General features: G+C 49.0%; 1 protein-coding gene across 1 annotated transcript in view; it reads left to right on the forward strand.

Annotated features, from left to right (window-relative positions):
* ZBTB7C (zinc finger and BTB domain containing 7C) overlaps positions 1 to 15,617 on the forward strand; it is a 368,318-nt gene that overhangs the window by 206,410 nt on the left and 146,291 nt on the right. The window contains exon 3 of the mRNA XM_077135517.1: positions 7,323 to 7,384. The gene's annotated coding sequence lies outside the window, so the exon portion shown is untranslated. The remainder of the gene's footprint in view (positions 1 to 7,322; positions 7,385 to 15,617) is intronic.

The raw sequence follows: 15,617 nt of genomic DNA on the forward strand, positions 1-15,617 counted from the left end.
TGTAGGCATGTATGCCCTCTCACACACACACACTCACATATACATGTACTATCGTACCCCTGCATGTTTATGTGAACACGTTCTCACACACACACACACACACACACACATACACACACACACCTGTCTTCTAGCCTGGAGCAGGGAAAGGATCCCCAGACCAGGGGCAAGAGATCCTGCATCCGCTGCTGATGTGGCCACTGATGGATGGTCTTAGTCAAATCTCTTGACCACAGCTGGCCGCAGTTTCCAAGCCTGAAAATCTGAAGTGCTCTGAGATGCTCTTGTGGCCATGTGGACTGAGCTCTCCCACCCCTTGCAGCTCCTGCCTCCATGCCCACCCCCTGGCCCTCAGGCAGCTGCTGCCGGAGATGCACCTGTGGCTTGGGGAGGTGGGGTCCGGCTTCTGTGTCTCCTGTGTGGGCCCTGGTTTCAGATAGGGCCCATCTGGGAAGGAAGAGGGCTCCTTCTGGGCAGGAGACGTAATGCCGGAGGGAGGGGCAGGGGAGAGGAGGAGGAAGAAAGAGAAGAAAAGTCGAGTTTCTTTCTTTCAGGTGGTATACACAGTGCTCAGTGCTTCTTAATTCTTTCTGGATTTTGAAATCTTGGGGGTCTCCACAACCAAACCTTCCACCAAGGAGCCCCCAACTTGTTTAGGCTACTGCTGTCAGTTTAGAAGCTTGGATTATCTCCATACCTGTAAAAAGGGGGCATTCCTGCCTCCGGCCCTTCCTGGCTCTTAGCATCTCCTGAGAAGGGAATGGTGCTGAAGAAGCACCTGCCAAATTGCTAGGGGCTTCCAGTGTTTCATTCCCACCCTCAGTGACTTCAGAAGAACACATTCCAAGCTGAGACACAGCAAAGGAGGTAGACCGTATCACAAGGCCATGGAGGGATTGGAGACAAGAAGGACACAGGTTCTGGCCGAGGAGATCAGAGAAGACTTAGAGGGTGAGGGAGATTGGAGGCAGGCTCAGAGACCTTGGAGGACTTGGTTGGCTATGGACAGGCCTGGGACCACATCCTGGGAATGGGACAGAGACGGGGCAGAGGTGCTGTTCATCTTAGGGCCTCTCCCTGTGCAGAGTGTGTGTATGTGAGAGAGTATGTGTGTGTTTGTGTGTGAGAGGTGTGTGTATATGTGTGAACCTATAATGGGAGTGTGAGAGGTATATGTAAGCATGTGTGTAGGAAAGAGTATGTATGAATGAGTATGTGAATTTGTGAGTGTGTATGTGAGTGTTTGTATGAGTGTGAGAGAGAAAGCAAAAGAGTATGTGTCTGCCACATATGTGGAAGTATCTGAGTGTACATCTCCCTCCATGTGTCTCAGTTTCTCTCAGCTCTGTATTCCTCTCTCCCCGGCCCTTCCCTACCCTTTCCCTGGATCAGACCAGACCAAACTGGCCTTGTGCCCATGGGAGGACGTGTTGAACCACAGTTCATTCTTCGCAAACACTTCCTGCACTTCCCCGAGGCGCAGCCTTCTGTGTGAGCCTCAGCTTCTCAGCCCTTCCCTGGAGCAGGCATGAGTGTCTGCCCTGCTGGGCAGGAGCTCAGGGCCCAGCAGTCCAGGGTGTGTTGGTTGCAGCAGCCTCAGAAGGATGCCCTCAGGGCGGTGGAAAGTGACATTTGTCCCCATTACCAAAAAAAGAAATCTCCCCCATGGCCTTTTACATCTGACAGAATTCTGCTCTCCATTCACTTGCACAAATGCTGTGCTTCGGGGTGGAGGGGTTACGACTAAAATCTGCTTCTTTCCTCTGAGATATTTAATTCAGTAAATGTTAATCCAGCATCTACTGCAGCATTTACTGTTGGGGATGAGGGGAAAGGAAAAGGATGGGCAGAATAGAGTGTGGCTTGGGGTGGGGGGTAGGACTGAATCATTTTTAGACCTCCCCTCTGGAAGGCAGGGCGAGCCTGGCACTGGGTGTGTGCTTCGGAAGGCTGTTCAGAATGCATTAAGGTTGGAATCGATGCCCAGAGACAGCAGCACCCACTTACTGGTGTGCAGGGTCCTACTTGTGCCCCAGCTGTGGGTCCTCCCGGCTGCCCCACTCTGGCTTTCCCACACTGTCTCCCATTTGGGTCCAGCGTGATTGCATGTCAAGCAGGAAGGATCATGCTGTCTCCTGCCCCTCCTACAAGTCCCTAGTCGTGGGCTTTGGGCATGACAGCCCATATACTGACTGACCAGGAACATCTTGTTTTGGGGGTGATTGCTTTTTTTTTTTCAAAGTATGTTTCCATAGATTTAAAAAAAAAATTTTATTCTATTACCCTATATACAATCTAACAGTTCCCTTTTAATCATATTCAGATAGATATTTCAGTGCTGTTAATTGTGTTTACAATGCTGTGCTACCATCACCACCATCTATTACCAAAAGTTTTCCATATTCCAATAGGAACTCTATTCATTTTATGCCTCCACTTCCCATTCCTTATCCCCAGCCCATCCCCTGGCAACCTTTATTCTTAGATTCTGACTCTGTGAGTTTGGGGGTGGTTGATTTTAATACTAGAGAAAAGCAAACTGTGACACATCTGACCCAGCCTCTAAAGGCTCCTGGGAGGCGTGGCTACCGTCTCCCTGTTGGCACAGACCCTCAGCTGGCCAACCACCCCCAGGCCCAGGCTGGCCCACCCACCATGACAGCTCAGCATGCCAGGCTCTTCTTACCAGGTTGCTGGCTGCCACCAGCCCTGGAAGTGCTTTCCACAGGAACCAGTCAACATACATTTACGTGCTGACCCTATTCCAGGCACTGGAGACTTAGCAGGAGTACAGCGGTCAGCGTCCCCCTTTCATGGAGCTGACCTCCCAGGAAATGAAGTCTTCCTGGCATCAACTGGGCACACAGATTCCAGGCACTATGCCACGTGTGTTCCCCTCCACTTTCTCACTTACTTCTCGTTTTTTACCTCTGAGTAGGTACCACTATCGTGTCTGGTCTGCTGGTGAACTCAAAACAGAGAGGTTAAGCCACTAACCCAAGGTCACACAGCTGGTAAGTGGCAGGGCCAGTCTGACTCTAGACCACTAGGCATTATGGCTACCCGAGAGTTGCAGACCTTGCTGCAGGAACCATGCCCTCACCATCCCCCAGGTGGGGGTTCCTCCCTGTGGAGTTCATTTTCAAGGCCAGGAAGTGACCATCTCATCCCCAGAGGGGTATCAGCCTATGCCCACCACCATCCAGTAATAAAGAGCCCCATCCCAGCCATGGACACGATGTGGGCCTGCTGTTGCACCCACCCTCCTGCTGCTATGGGGGCTACAGAGTAAACAGGACACAGCCTGAACCTGCCCTCCCACCTTCGCAGAGTGGGTATGTACAGGCACCAGGCTGGGTGTCCAGGGACCTGGGTTCTGGTCTTACCTTTGTGTGCTTTGGGGCAAGTCATTTAGTCTCACTGGGCTTGGGATCCAGTGGCTGGAAAGTGTGGGATTTACAGGGCTCCTTCCAGAGCAGATATTTTTATTTTTATTTATTCAAAAAGTCAATGGGAACCTGAGAAGAACGATACTAATTTTGTGTCACATGACTCTGTATCAGCTCTCAAAGCAGCCTCTCTGCAAAGGTTGCTGACAAGGGAGGGGATTTTAGGGATGGCCAGAAAGCCCCTGTGGCCCAAGGCTCTGCAGCAGGCTCTGCACTGTTCCCAGCCCAGGCCCTGCCCCTGTGGGGTGTCTAGGGCAGGACACCTTGATACTTATTGGGCTCATTTCATTCTGGGCCAAAACTCCCACCATCCCTAAAACATGGTGTTCAGTGATTTGTCCCTTCTGGATGACATCATGTAGGCTAAATTTCATACTAAACTCATAGGTCATGCAGTAAATTAGAAAGTCTTTTGGGTCAAAGGGCTTGAGTTGAGCACCACTCCAATGCTTACTAGCTGGGTGACTCTAAGTAAGTTGTTTAGCTTCTCGGTGTCTTTAAACCATCCTGGAAGGAGTCTGCAAGCAGGAGCCATGTCTTTTCATGTCTGCATCCCCCAGAAATAGCAGAGACCCTGGGAAGCAGCAGACCTAGTTGAGTGCCCTGGTGCTCAATAAATGTGCCACATCTGTCCTACCTGCCTGACAGTGTGGGGTATGTGGAAAATGCTTTTTCAGTCATAAAGTGCTACACTAATGTTAGTAAATATTAATATTAATGTTAATGTTGTTATGCATACGGTTCTCATTCATATTCATTCTTCCTATTTGCTACTAAAGCCACAAGCAGTCTATATATGGGGCCACGGGTAGCTGTGGCCACAGGTTTGCAGGTCTTGGCCTCCCACTTTCCCAGGCACCAGAGGCCAAAGGAGGGGGCTGACAATATGGAAAGTGAGGGATCTCAGAACAGCTTTGGCCGGTTTCACTGTCTGGTCAAGGGCCAATCTTTTCTCCCCACGACAGCAGGCCTGGAGCCGGGGCCTTGTGGCAAACAGCCGTGTTTGCTCCTTGAATGCTGCTTCCAGCTGCACAGGCGGGTCTCACCTCTAAGGGAGAATCACGAGCATCTGCTCCGCTGAGGCCTGAGCCCTTCACAGACAGCGCCGGCTGATCACAGAGCCAAGGGCTGGGGAGACAGGGCCTGGCTGATGCCCTTTGGCCCATTTCCAGCCACTTCTGGATATTCGGGTAAATAAGTCATTAGTCTGGAGCATTCCTGAATGATCTAATGAGAACAGCCAAGGCCAGATCGTCAGATTTGAGAGCACCCAGGTCAGGGGCTGGGAAGACACCCGAAATCACTAAGAACCTTCCCTGCCTGAGGGCCACAGACTCACTTGTGCCTTGTCTAGCCAGGGGCAAAGACTGGCTGCTGTTAGGAGTCCGGGGTGGGGGGTTAACATGGGAGGTTGCTGGTTAACTTCACATTCTCTCCTTGAACATTAATTTTATCTTTAAGTTGTTCAGCCAGCATGCCCTCACTTTGCAGTTGAGAAGACTGAGACTCAGAGAGGGGTAGAGCCTTGTTCAAAACCACGGAGCCCAGCTGTGCCTCCTTCCGACTCCCATACCTGGGATTTTGACTTTGTATTGTTTGGTTTCTTTTCTTTTCTTTCTTTCTTTCCTTCTTTTTTTTACTTGTAGGACTACTTTTTTTGAGGGTTAAAGCACATTCCATGAAAGAAAAAATTCAGGACACTGAAAAAAATTACCCATGCTGTTTATTCAGTGTCACTTGGAGAAGCTGTTAGCTCTAATGGCCTTTCCAAATTAATAAAATCTGTAAATGCCCAATTGTTTATAGCACACATTGAGTTACACCTCTAAATGACTGGAGGCAACTGCACGCTGTCCTGGAGTATTTATCTCCAGGGCTCCGCAGCCAGCAGACTATTGCACACCCTTGAGAGGGGGGATGTGACAGCAGTTCCCAGGGAAAGGAGGCTAAGCAAGTAGCAGTCTGTCTCTCTGTGAGTCTTGAGGAAGCAGCCCATAGAGTGCCCCAGTCTGAACTAAGTTCTGTGGCAGAAGAAAAGAAATGTTAGCTACACTCCCTATCCCAGGCATCCATTCAGGGATTTACTGGGGAAGGCAAAACTTTCAGACATGAACATAAGGTATACCTAAGCAAGTGCTGGATGGTGGGCTATGAAATTCAGAGAAAGCAGAATTTGGTAACCATGAAAGTTTTAGTGGAGGAGGTAGAATTTGATGTAGATTCAGTAGAAAGAGTAATTCAGTCAGGTGGAAGGCACAGGAGAAGGCTTTCTAGTCAGGGTTTCCAGGGTGGGCAAGGATGAGAACAGGAGTGGCCTTGGAGAAGGGAGCCGTCTTGCATAGGGACGGGCAGGTAGCAATGATTGTTAGAAGTGGACATAGGGCGAATTCCGGGTGCTAGTGTGTGGGCTTCATGAAGTGGGCACAGGACCTCCACACTGAGATGAAACTGCATCCGGAGTACAAGCCAGAGCCACAGTGTCCTTTAATTTGTCCTTTTGTCCTGGTCACAGTTTTTCTGTCTGAGCTTGTGAATAACACAGGCCACTTTGACTCCCAAGATGAAAATGGACGGAAGTCTTGTAAAGCAATACTGTGTATGTTATGCTTTTATTGCAGGAGGATTTTGAGCTTAAAAAATAAAGTGCTTGATGCTTTAAAAATCATCAGACTTGGTCTGCTGACCCTCGCTGCCGTGATTCTAGGAGTTGCCGAATGCTAGCTTGCCACTTCCCCTGTATTAAAACTCTACTCCCTTGGGCAGACCTCTTCATTATCATCTGCCAGGGACACCGATTGAAGGCTGGGCTCTCTCGAGCACACACCACCTTTTCCCCCATGCCGCGTTAAGCCGCTTCGCTCCCCCACTTTAGCCAGTGTCGAGGCCTCATTGCCTTCACTTCTTATCCTGAAATATGTCAGTCAGGTTGAATTTGTCTCTAGCTGACGTAGCAAGTGCTTTGTGTTCTTTCTTGGTAAGCTCTTCCCCCATTCTTTTTAAATATTATTTAACCATGATTCTAACAGCCAAGAGAAATCACTCTTGCACATTCCTCCCTTCCTGTCCGCTGAAACTCCCCTCCCCCACACCCTCCAAAAGCCATGTACACATCAGAAGAACTAAAGGGCATCCTGTCTTGAAACATCACTACCTCTGGGCAGTAATTGCCTCTACAGATCCCAAACTCACTTAAAGCCCATTACAGTGGTGACACACTCAGACAAAAAGGCAGGAGGCTTCACAGTTCAGGTTGGCATTGTCATTAACTCAAGTCTTTGGTGTCAACTCCCTCCCCACCAAATGTTCTCGCCTGGCCTCACAGTCAACCTCAGCAATGCATTTTCTGGCCTTTGTTGGTTTGTGTCAGCTCTTGAACATTATTTAAATGTAGTTTGGGGGTCTATGAATGCAATTATCATTGTGTTATTATTCAGAGCCAGATTGTTAAGATTCAGGCAGCTGTACAAGGAGATGCCCTGTGCTGTGAGGTCCAATTTAGGAGGGCCTTCGGAGCCCGGCACACAGGGTTGCTAGGCAACCCCATGCTACAGAAGTGGAGGCCTCACTCCAGAGTGGGAAGAAGCAGGAGCGCCTTCAGGGAATTGGAGGCAGTGGTCAATCCAAGACTGGCACGGCGCCGGGAGAGGGGGAGGGAGGCAGAGTGGGCTAAGCCCACGGGCCTGGAGGTGTGGGATTGTGAGGGGAGCTGGGTGCACCCACTCAGCTGGCACGAGGTGTTCCTGGGGAGGGAAGAGTGCTATAGGGAGTGAGAATGCAGAGAAGGTGCAAAAGCCTGAGGTTGGCCAGGGAACCTGTGAAGGATTCCCAGAGCACATGCTAATATGATTCTCCATCTCTTTCTTCTCTTTGCAGGAAATGAGCAGGTTTGCCGAGAAACTGCTGGCCTGAAATTTAAGACGAAGGCATCGTTGCTTGTGAGTATGAATTTTGCTTTTTTGAGGTCTATGGTTAAGCAATGTTCCTGGGAAATGGAGTGAAGTAGAGGGGTGAGGATCCCTGTGTGGGGAAGGGAGCATGACCTTGATAGAATCGGCTTTCAGTTGTTTGGAAGGTGCCTCTGGCTGGGTGCGGCCGAATACAGTTGTAAGGCATGGGGTTTAAGGAAGATGATTTGAACCCTGGCTGTACCCTCCTGTGGACAGTGTTCCCACCTGCCTAAGAAAGAGACGCTCCCTTGGCTGTAGTTGACTGGCATGGGAAAACAAGACTCCTATGGTTGGTTGAGCAAGATGTGCATTTTTTTACTCTGAGGCCACGAACAGTTTGTGCACGTCTAAGTCTGCTGCTAGGATGACCGTATTTAGAACAGTAAATCCCCGTATAGGCCATTTAAGAGTGTGTTGAGTGAAGAGCAGTCATACATGCCAGCTAGTCACTCTGAGAATAGTTTTAATCACTAGATGCCTGGCCCAATCTGGATGCTCTGAGAAATACAAGAGATCTTGCAAGCCTAAGCTCTATCTTGGGAGGAGATTTCAGTCCACTGTGGAAAGAGAAGAAGCCTGCACCTGAGACAATTAAATATGAAACTACAACCAGCTCTGGATTGCATGGCGCAGGCACAAATGCTGGGAGGGCGGGGCAAGGTGATGGGACGGTGTTAGGGAAGACTTCTTGGGGGAGGAGAGACTTGAACTGGACTTACGGAAGGGGGAGGTCATTCCAGGGAGGAAAGGAGGAGGACAGAGATACCAGGGTGGGGACATGCAAAGGCCTGTGTGGAAGATGTTGTAGAAGGAGGAAGGATGATGAGGTTGGGCAGTGCCAAGTAGAAGAGGGCTTGAAATGATCTCATCAATGGTGCAAATGCAAGGAATTGGGGTGGGACGAAGTATACCTTATCTCTGTAAACCAAATTATATTTCTGCCAGTTTGTCTGTAACTCCATGATGTGAAAATGGCTGCATGGGATTTTTACCAAATTTGGTGGATGTATTTGAGATCAACATATAGACTGGTGTGGATTATGGGAAGTTCACTTTGGGGGTCCTGCCTGTGTCTCAGAGAGAGAGAGAGAGAGAGAAAGCTTTCTTTAGGCAGGTGTGAGACCAGTGGAGGGGGGCACACCCTGAGCTCCAATTGTTGGCTTGCTTCTCCCTGGATCTCCTCGTGTGGTGAGCTCTAGATATTGAGCCCAGTATGAGGGGCAGCTGGGGCTTATTTATTTAACAAGCATAATTAATTGTTTGTTCCAAGCAAGCAGGGAATGCTAGCTAGTTCTAAATCTCAACAAAGAGAGCCAATAGCATTTCTAGTTGAGAGTTCACTTGCCAGTATTGTCTCATGTGATCTCCACAAAGGCTCTGTTAGGTGTTCCCATTTTGCAGATGAGGAAACTGAGGCTCTCAGTTGTTAAATGTTTTGGTCAAGTTTGCTTAGCCAATAAGTGGGAGAGCTGATGTTCAAGCTGACTTTCCACTGCACAGAACTGGATATCTGCCTGATTGTGGAACAGGCTCTTCCAATCTGCCACTGCCTCCTGTTCATTCAGCCTGGGGAAGAAGATTGTCATTTGGTTCAACAATGGTCTAGTTATCCAAATTCTCTCAATCTGGATGATCAGAGTTTTGCTGTTGCTGGCTTCATGGGATATAAATTTTGAGACTGGTGGTCTTAGGTTATGGCTCTGCCCTCAAAGAGGAAGATTCATGTGTGTTTCCAACCCAAGGGACAGGTCTTTGGAAAGGAAACTGGAGGAGTTTACCTGGAGCTATTGGTGATTGATTGACTTAGGTGAGGTTCCCCAGAAGCAAAGCCTGAGATAGAGATTCAGAATCACATGGTTTATCAAGGGGGCACACTTAGGAAAAACTTCTAAGGGACAGAGGAAAGCAGGATAGGGAAGGAGCCAAGTAAGGATGTGGTCTTAGGGTAAATCTTGCCCAGGCTTGATCTACGTGCACCCACATGCAGTGATGTCTGGCTTGGAGGCGAAGGGCAGGGCTTTCAGATGCCCTTGATAGTCACTGGCCACCCCTAGAGTGGTGCCGGTGGTGGTGGTGGTGGTGCAATCTCCAAGGCATCGTGCCAATCAAGAACAAGGGTGTGGAGGATGTCACAGCTGTAAGCTGTTTGCCATACTCGCAGCAGCTCAGAAACAGGTGTCCCAGCAGGGAAGTGGGACCTGGACCCGCGCCTCAACTGCAAATACCGTCATGTTTGTCAGCGTCACTATTGTGAAGACAGCCAGATATAATTTCCACCTCATCTGGCAGTAATTTTCATTTTAGTAAGTTTGCATTTTAAAGGTAGAGATTTTAAAATAGGAATCAGTAATGTGAAATCCTGCTTTCACTGAAAACAACTAGAGCTTTATTAAGGGCAATTTTATTCTTTATAGGTAATACAGTCAGATGGTTCTAGACTCAAAAGTACAAAAAGGCATACTGTGAAAAGTCTCCTAACCCCCTCTGTCCCTCAGCAGCTGCTAACTCCTCTCCTAGAAACAAACAATATTGTCAGGGTTCCGTTTCTTTCCAGTGGCAGTCTGTGCACACCAACAGCTGTGTGCTTTAGATTACAGAGTTCGGGTGAATCTGATGTACTGCAGTAAGATACCACCTTCCTGGCCTTCAAAGAGTCAACAGTTGGGGCTATTCTGAAAGAGGCTGAGCAGAAATTTGCCTTTTCATTGGAGAGAGAGCAATGCATATTCCAGGTCAATTCTTAGTGGTATATTTAAAATACATAAAAATTTATAAATATTTCCTAACTCTTTAGATCCATCAGTTACTGTATAAACAATTGAATATAGGGTTTGCAAATTATTGTTCCCTCATTAAAGCAAATCACATAAAGTTTGAGATACTGTACTATACGGCCCTTGAAAGTCCCAAATATTTAAAATAATTTAAAATTTCACTAACTATGCTATTTAGTTCCAATTATCAAGGTTTCATATATTATTGAGTGTCATTTGCATATTGTGTAATGACTTACTGAAACAAGTGTTCTGTTTCCGAAGTTCAGCGCCTTCTGAATTACAAACGTGATTTCCCTTCATAAAGTGGCTTTACTATAATTTGGAGGTACTTTCCCAGCCTAGGAGCCAGTCTGCCACGGAATGGGCTCCTTTGTTGGTGAGCTCCCTGCCATAGGAGGTGTAGAAACAGCAGCTGGGGCATCTGTCTGCAAAATTACACAAGCAGTCTCTACGCTGTGTGACAGGAGCCTTAAAAGAGTCCGAGCCCCTGCCCTAGACTAGGATAAACTGTGCATCGTTGGCATCAGTATGGCCTTTGCAGGCCATTTTCATCACTTGAGTTCTCAGCTGCTGGACTCACATTGCACATTTATTTTCTGAGTTTTTCTTTCACAGGTTTCGTCCAATGCCTATAAATGTCCAAATAGAGTTTATTTTATTATCTTGTAAGCCCAGTGTGTGTGTTTTTCTCTTGCAAACAAGCTCCCTCCTCTCAATTCTCCTTCAAGTTTATAACCCCTCTCAGCTTTCAAGGGAGTCTTCAACTTGTGCCTGACCCACTCTAGCCCTGACACAGATTTTGGTGGCACCCCCATGAGGCTGTGAAGAAAATCTCATTTCCATCCAAGAAATGGAATCATTATCTTGATTGAAATAATATCTCTTCCCAACCTGCAACCAGATAAAGCATCAAATTGGTGGAGTTTCCTTATCACTGCACAGAGTTTGCAGGACACCGAATAATGGCCTGTCAACTGTCTCTGGTAGGGTGGGTTCTGTAACACAGTGCCCATAGCTCCTGGCCTGATTCAGACAGCACAATGGTTGGTGTAGCATAAAATCATTCCGGTAATGATAAGTAGCATTATATTTAAAGGAGAGAGGACCACAGAGCCAAGAACAGCATCAGCAACAAACGGAGCTACTGCTATTATTAAGGTGGTGGTTTTTATTAGACAACAGCTAAAAGATGTGAGCAATTGCTGGTCACCTGAATGCTGTGAGGTTTGTCCTTTTAGTATATGAGTGCTTTGGGACCCTGCAGTCGCTGGACCTGAGCTTCCTGGGACTTCATTCAGATTAAGGGGGTGACAGGGTTTGAGAAGGTAGACTCAGCCCCCATTTTGGATAGAAAACAGTTTAACCAGAGGCCAGCAAGCCATCTTTGGAAAAGGGGCTGAAAGAGCTGTGGGTATGGAGGCAAGGGGTGTGGGTTCCAACCCATATCTACCATCGTACCATGCAGCTTTGGGCTCTTAGGCCTCGTTCTTATTTCTCAGAGAGAGTAACACGGGGTTTCAGGAAATAGAGGTGAGGTAATATCTGTGCAAAGTCCAGGATGCTGGTAGTGCCGTTGAGGTTCGCTGTACCGTCAAGCCTCACTGTCCCACACTGAGTGGGAGGCTCCGCTACCTCCTGGGCCCTCCAGATGTTAAAAAAAAAAACTGACTCCTATGAGGATGCTTTTCTTCTTGAATTTCTGACATTCTTATACAGCATTCCTGCATCCAAAGAATAGTTTTCTTAACCTTAGAGAGCAATGGAATAGAGTGCAGTGTGAAGAGCACTGGCCAGGAGTCCAGTCCAGTCCTCACTCTTTGCTTGCCCTGTGGCCTTGTCTCAGTTCCCTCACCTGTAAAAATGGAGTGACTCAGCAATACTGATGGCTGACATTTCTGAGAGCGTTCTCTGTGATAGGCACTGTTCTAGACCTACTGTACATGTTATCAACTCATTTAAGCCACAGAAGCTTCCATTAGCCATCTTTTACAGGTAAGAAAGAACAGAAAGGTTAAGTAACTTACTCAAGATGACACAGCCAGTAAAGGGTAGAGCTGGGTTTTGAAACCTAGCAATCTGGTTGGAGTTCCTGAGAATGTAACATAGACTGCATCAAACAAAATAATACAGCTCAAAAACCTGGGCTTCTGCTGGACCTTAATCCAACTCCTGTGATACCAAGAAGCAATATTAACAGGTTTATAATGTTCAAGGAGGCCATAGAGGTGATTCCTGCACCAGATGAAAGGTTGAATGCTCTACTAGCCAAGGTCTCCTCCAACTCCAAGCTTCCCTTACGTGTGCCTGCTAGCTCTGATCCCTTCTTCATGTGGGATCCTGTAAAGCTACTCCCTACTGGATGCACCCTGTAGGGCACAAGGTAACAGGTACTTGCTCCACCACCACCCCACCATCCACTTGCCCCACTCTGATCCATCCCTCGTCTTCCTGCAGAGTCTCCCAGGCCCTGAAGCCACGCTGTCTGCCCAGACGTCCCCAGAGAAGGGAAACCATCACTCTCACCCACCCCGTGCCTGCTTCACTCCCCTTTTCTTCCCAGGCCCAACATAAGTGAAATGAAAACTCAAATCTTCAGAATCCTGTTTTCAAGAGGAGTACTGGCCTGACATGCGCATGCCTGATTGCCTTGGTAATCACTAGCAGAATGGAGTGATTTTATAATACATTTCCATCAGAAATATGAACAGGTGTGCGGGGGAAATCAACATTTATCAACAAGATAGGTCTTGGGAAGTTAATATTGAATTTAGGGATTGCTCCAGGAAACAAAAGGAGGAAGAGCTATCTTTGCCTGCAGTCAGGGTCCTTCCAGCCTTCCCTGTGATGACTTCCCTCCCAGCTGCGCGTCCCTGCCCCGCCCCCTACCTGGCATGCCCTCCACCTGCCCTCTGAGCTTTTCACTCCCATCCCGCCTTGCCCTTCCCTCTCCTCTCTCCTTTCACTGATTAATCACCTGTCCAATCCCAGCTCCTCAAGGAAGCCCTCCTTGCCACCCAGCATCAGGAATCTCTGCCTCCTCTGACCCCTGGCAGCCCCCACATCAGGCCTCACGTAGTCTTGCAAGCCAGCCAGCTGGGAGGATCCCTCAGAGTCATGTACTTGTCCCCTCTGTAACCCGGGCCGCATGGCACAGAGCCCACCTTGGCCGTTCAGGAAATGTTATCAGATAGTAAGAGGCTCGAGAAGGACAAGCCCCCACTGAGCTGAGAACTGCGCCGTTTTCCTAGATGTCCAATTAAAAGTGGCACCATGACACCCCAGGGGACTCTGGAGCTCACGGTGCCGAAGCCAGATTTGTTTGTTCCTTCTAGAGAAGTGGAATTCATCTGCATTGTGGTATTCCTTCAGAGATAAAGGCAGCAGTGGGGAACCAAAAAAACGTGCAAATCAGTTTTGATTTTTAATCCTCAGGGTCCCTGGGTCATCATCTCCTCCACCCCACTCCAAATTCAGTTCTGGGGCTCTGGATATGGGAAACCACGTCCAGGGACCAGGAGGGGCCTTCCCGCCTTCTCCGCAGTGACCCTTGGCTCAGCAAAGGGGGACTGGCAGTGCAGAGTGGGGCCAGGGGAGAGGCAGCCCTGCTGGCCAGGTCTAACCCAAGGAGTCCTGGTGACTGGCTCCCCTGCCTTGTCCTGGGCCTGTGAATGTCTCAAATACAAAGCAGGTGAGGTTTTTCCATCACTGTGAGTGGGAGACTGGAGTGGACGCGACAGAGGCATCTGGATGAAAGGTCTTATTCTTCACTTTCAAGTAGAACAATGCATCCGAGAAGTGGTCAGGCCCTTTCTGGCAACACGAGAGGCATTAGCTAATATTTTTATTTTAATAGAATGAATGATAAAGGGCTCCAAGTGTTTCAGAACCGATTTTGAAGAATGTGTTCTGCTACATGTTCCTCGAGTGGAATCAGGCTCCTAAAGTGTTTACCACAAAAGGTTTAAAAAAAAAAAGACATTCCTCCATCAACTTTTCTCTTAGTTCCCTTCTCAGTTAACAGTAATTTATGAAAAGAAGAAATAAAGTTAGAACGGGGAGCAGTGAGCCTCCGGTGGAGGCCTGAATGGCAGGAGGCAGAAGGGCTTCTGTTCCTGCAGCGGGACTGGCTGGGCAGCGGACCCCCCACCCGGCTCGGAGATGCGGAGCTGGCCGGAGGCAAATTCAAAATGCATTGGTAGGGGAGGGCATTGCCTCCCTCCACAGGTGTGTGCAAGCCAGAAGCCGAGCAGGAAACAGGCAGCACACCCTGAGTGGGAGGCTGAAGAGAATTTGGTCCACACGTGAGTGCGGGGTGCAGAGAAACCGGGAGGCCCAGCGCAGGGCGCCTGGGCAATCAACATGGGGGACGATCGTACCCCTGGCCAGGAGTGGGCAGGTAGCTGCACGCAGAGTCAGACAGCGTGGTGTGGAGGGGTCACCTTACCTGGGCTGTGAGCTCTGGGCCAAGGATATGTCCAGCCTGGGGTGACCTTGAAGAAAGGGAAACAAGGCTTTGAGCATCCGGCCTCGCCCCCTCCCTCCTGTCTCCCCCTGGGGCCCCCTGGCTGAACTGACCCATGTGGGTCAGCCTTCCAGGGCACAAAGTGGAGAAGGGTAGAGAGTGGACTGGAGGGGCAAATGGAAGACAGCAGCACAGTGCTTCTGCCCCCAGATGAGGTGGGGGTTGGCCCACAACCCTCCTCAGGGCAGGCCTTGTCTAGGGGCCGATTTCGGGGTCACCAGGAAAGACTCCAGCCAAAAAGGTAATACCCCTTCTGACCATTCTCCGGGGATTGCAGTTCTCTTTGCCGGCCATGTCACTGTCACAAAGGTTCTCCTGAAAGAGGTGGGACGGGACCACAGGTGAATCCACACTGAAATGCCACATCTGACTCCTGACGGGGAGAAGGAGGTAAAGGAAGGGAACTCGAACAGCACTAGCAAAATGCCAAGAGAACCATCAGGACTTGGCCTAGAAGGAGGATTTAACCAACAAGGAAAGGTTTTTGTAGGTGGGGGAAAGTGTAGATCAAGGCCTAGAGGACAAGGCCAGGTAAGGTGACCGCAAAGCCAAGGCCTACCCTGAGACCACAACCCCTACAGGAGCTTTGCCAGGTGGCGGCCTGCCCTGGTCTAGCCCCAGACAGCTCGCTTTTCCTGTGCTCAGTCTTGCTTGAGTTCTTGAAAGTGCAGGCAGCTCTCAGTTCTCATAGAGAAGAGGTTTATGCTGATGGAAAACAAGACTGATGATAGCTAAAGGTGATGGAGCCCTTTCTGTGGGCCAGTGCCTGAGCCTGTGTACTTGCTGCTTAATCTCTCATGATTGTCCAACAACCCACCAGGTGGGTATCACCCTGCAAAGGAGGAAGCAGAGACAAAATGAAGAGTCAGTTTCCCAAGGCCACACATTGGGTTTGAAGCCAGATCTGTTCAATTGCAGAATC

This window comes from Tamandua tetradactyla, chromosome 18, assembly GCF_023851605.1.
Source record: "Tamandua tetradactyla isolate mTamTet1 chromosome 18, mTamTet1.pri, whole genome shotgun sequence".
Taxonomy (NCBI): Eukaryota; Metazoa; Chordata; class Mammalia; order Pilosa; family Myrmecophagidae; genus Tamandua; species Tamandua tetradactyla.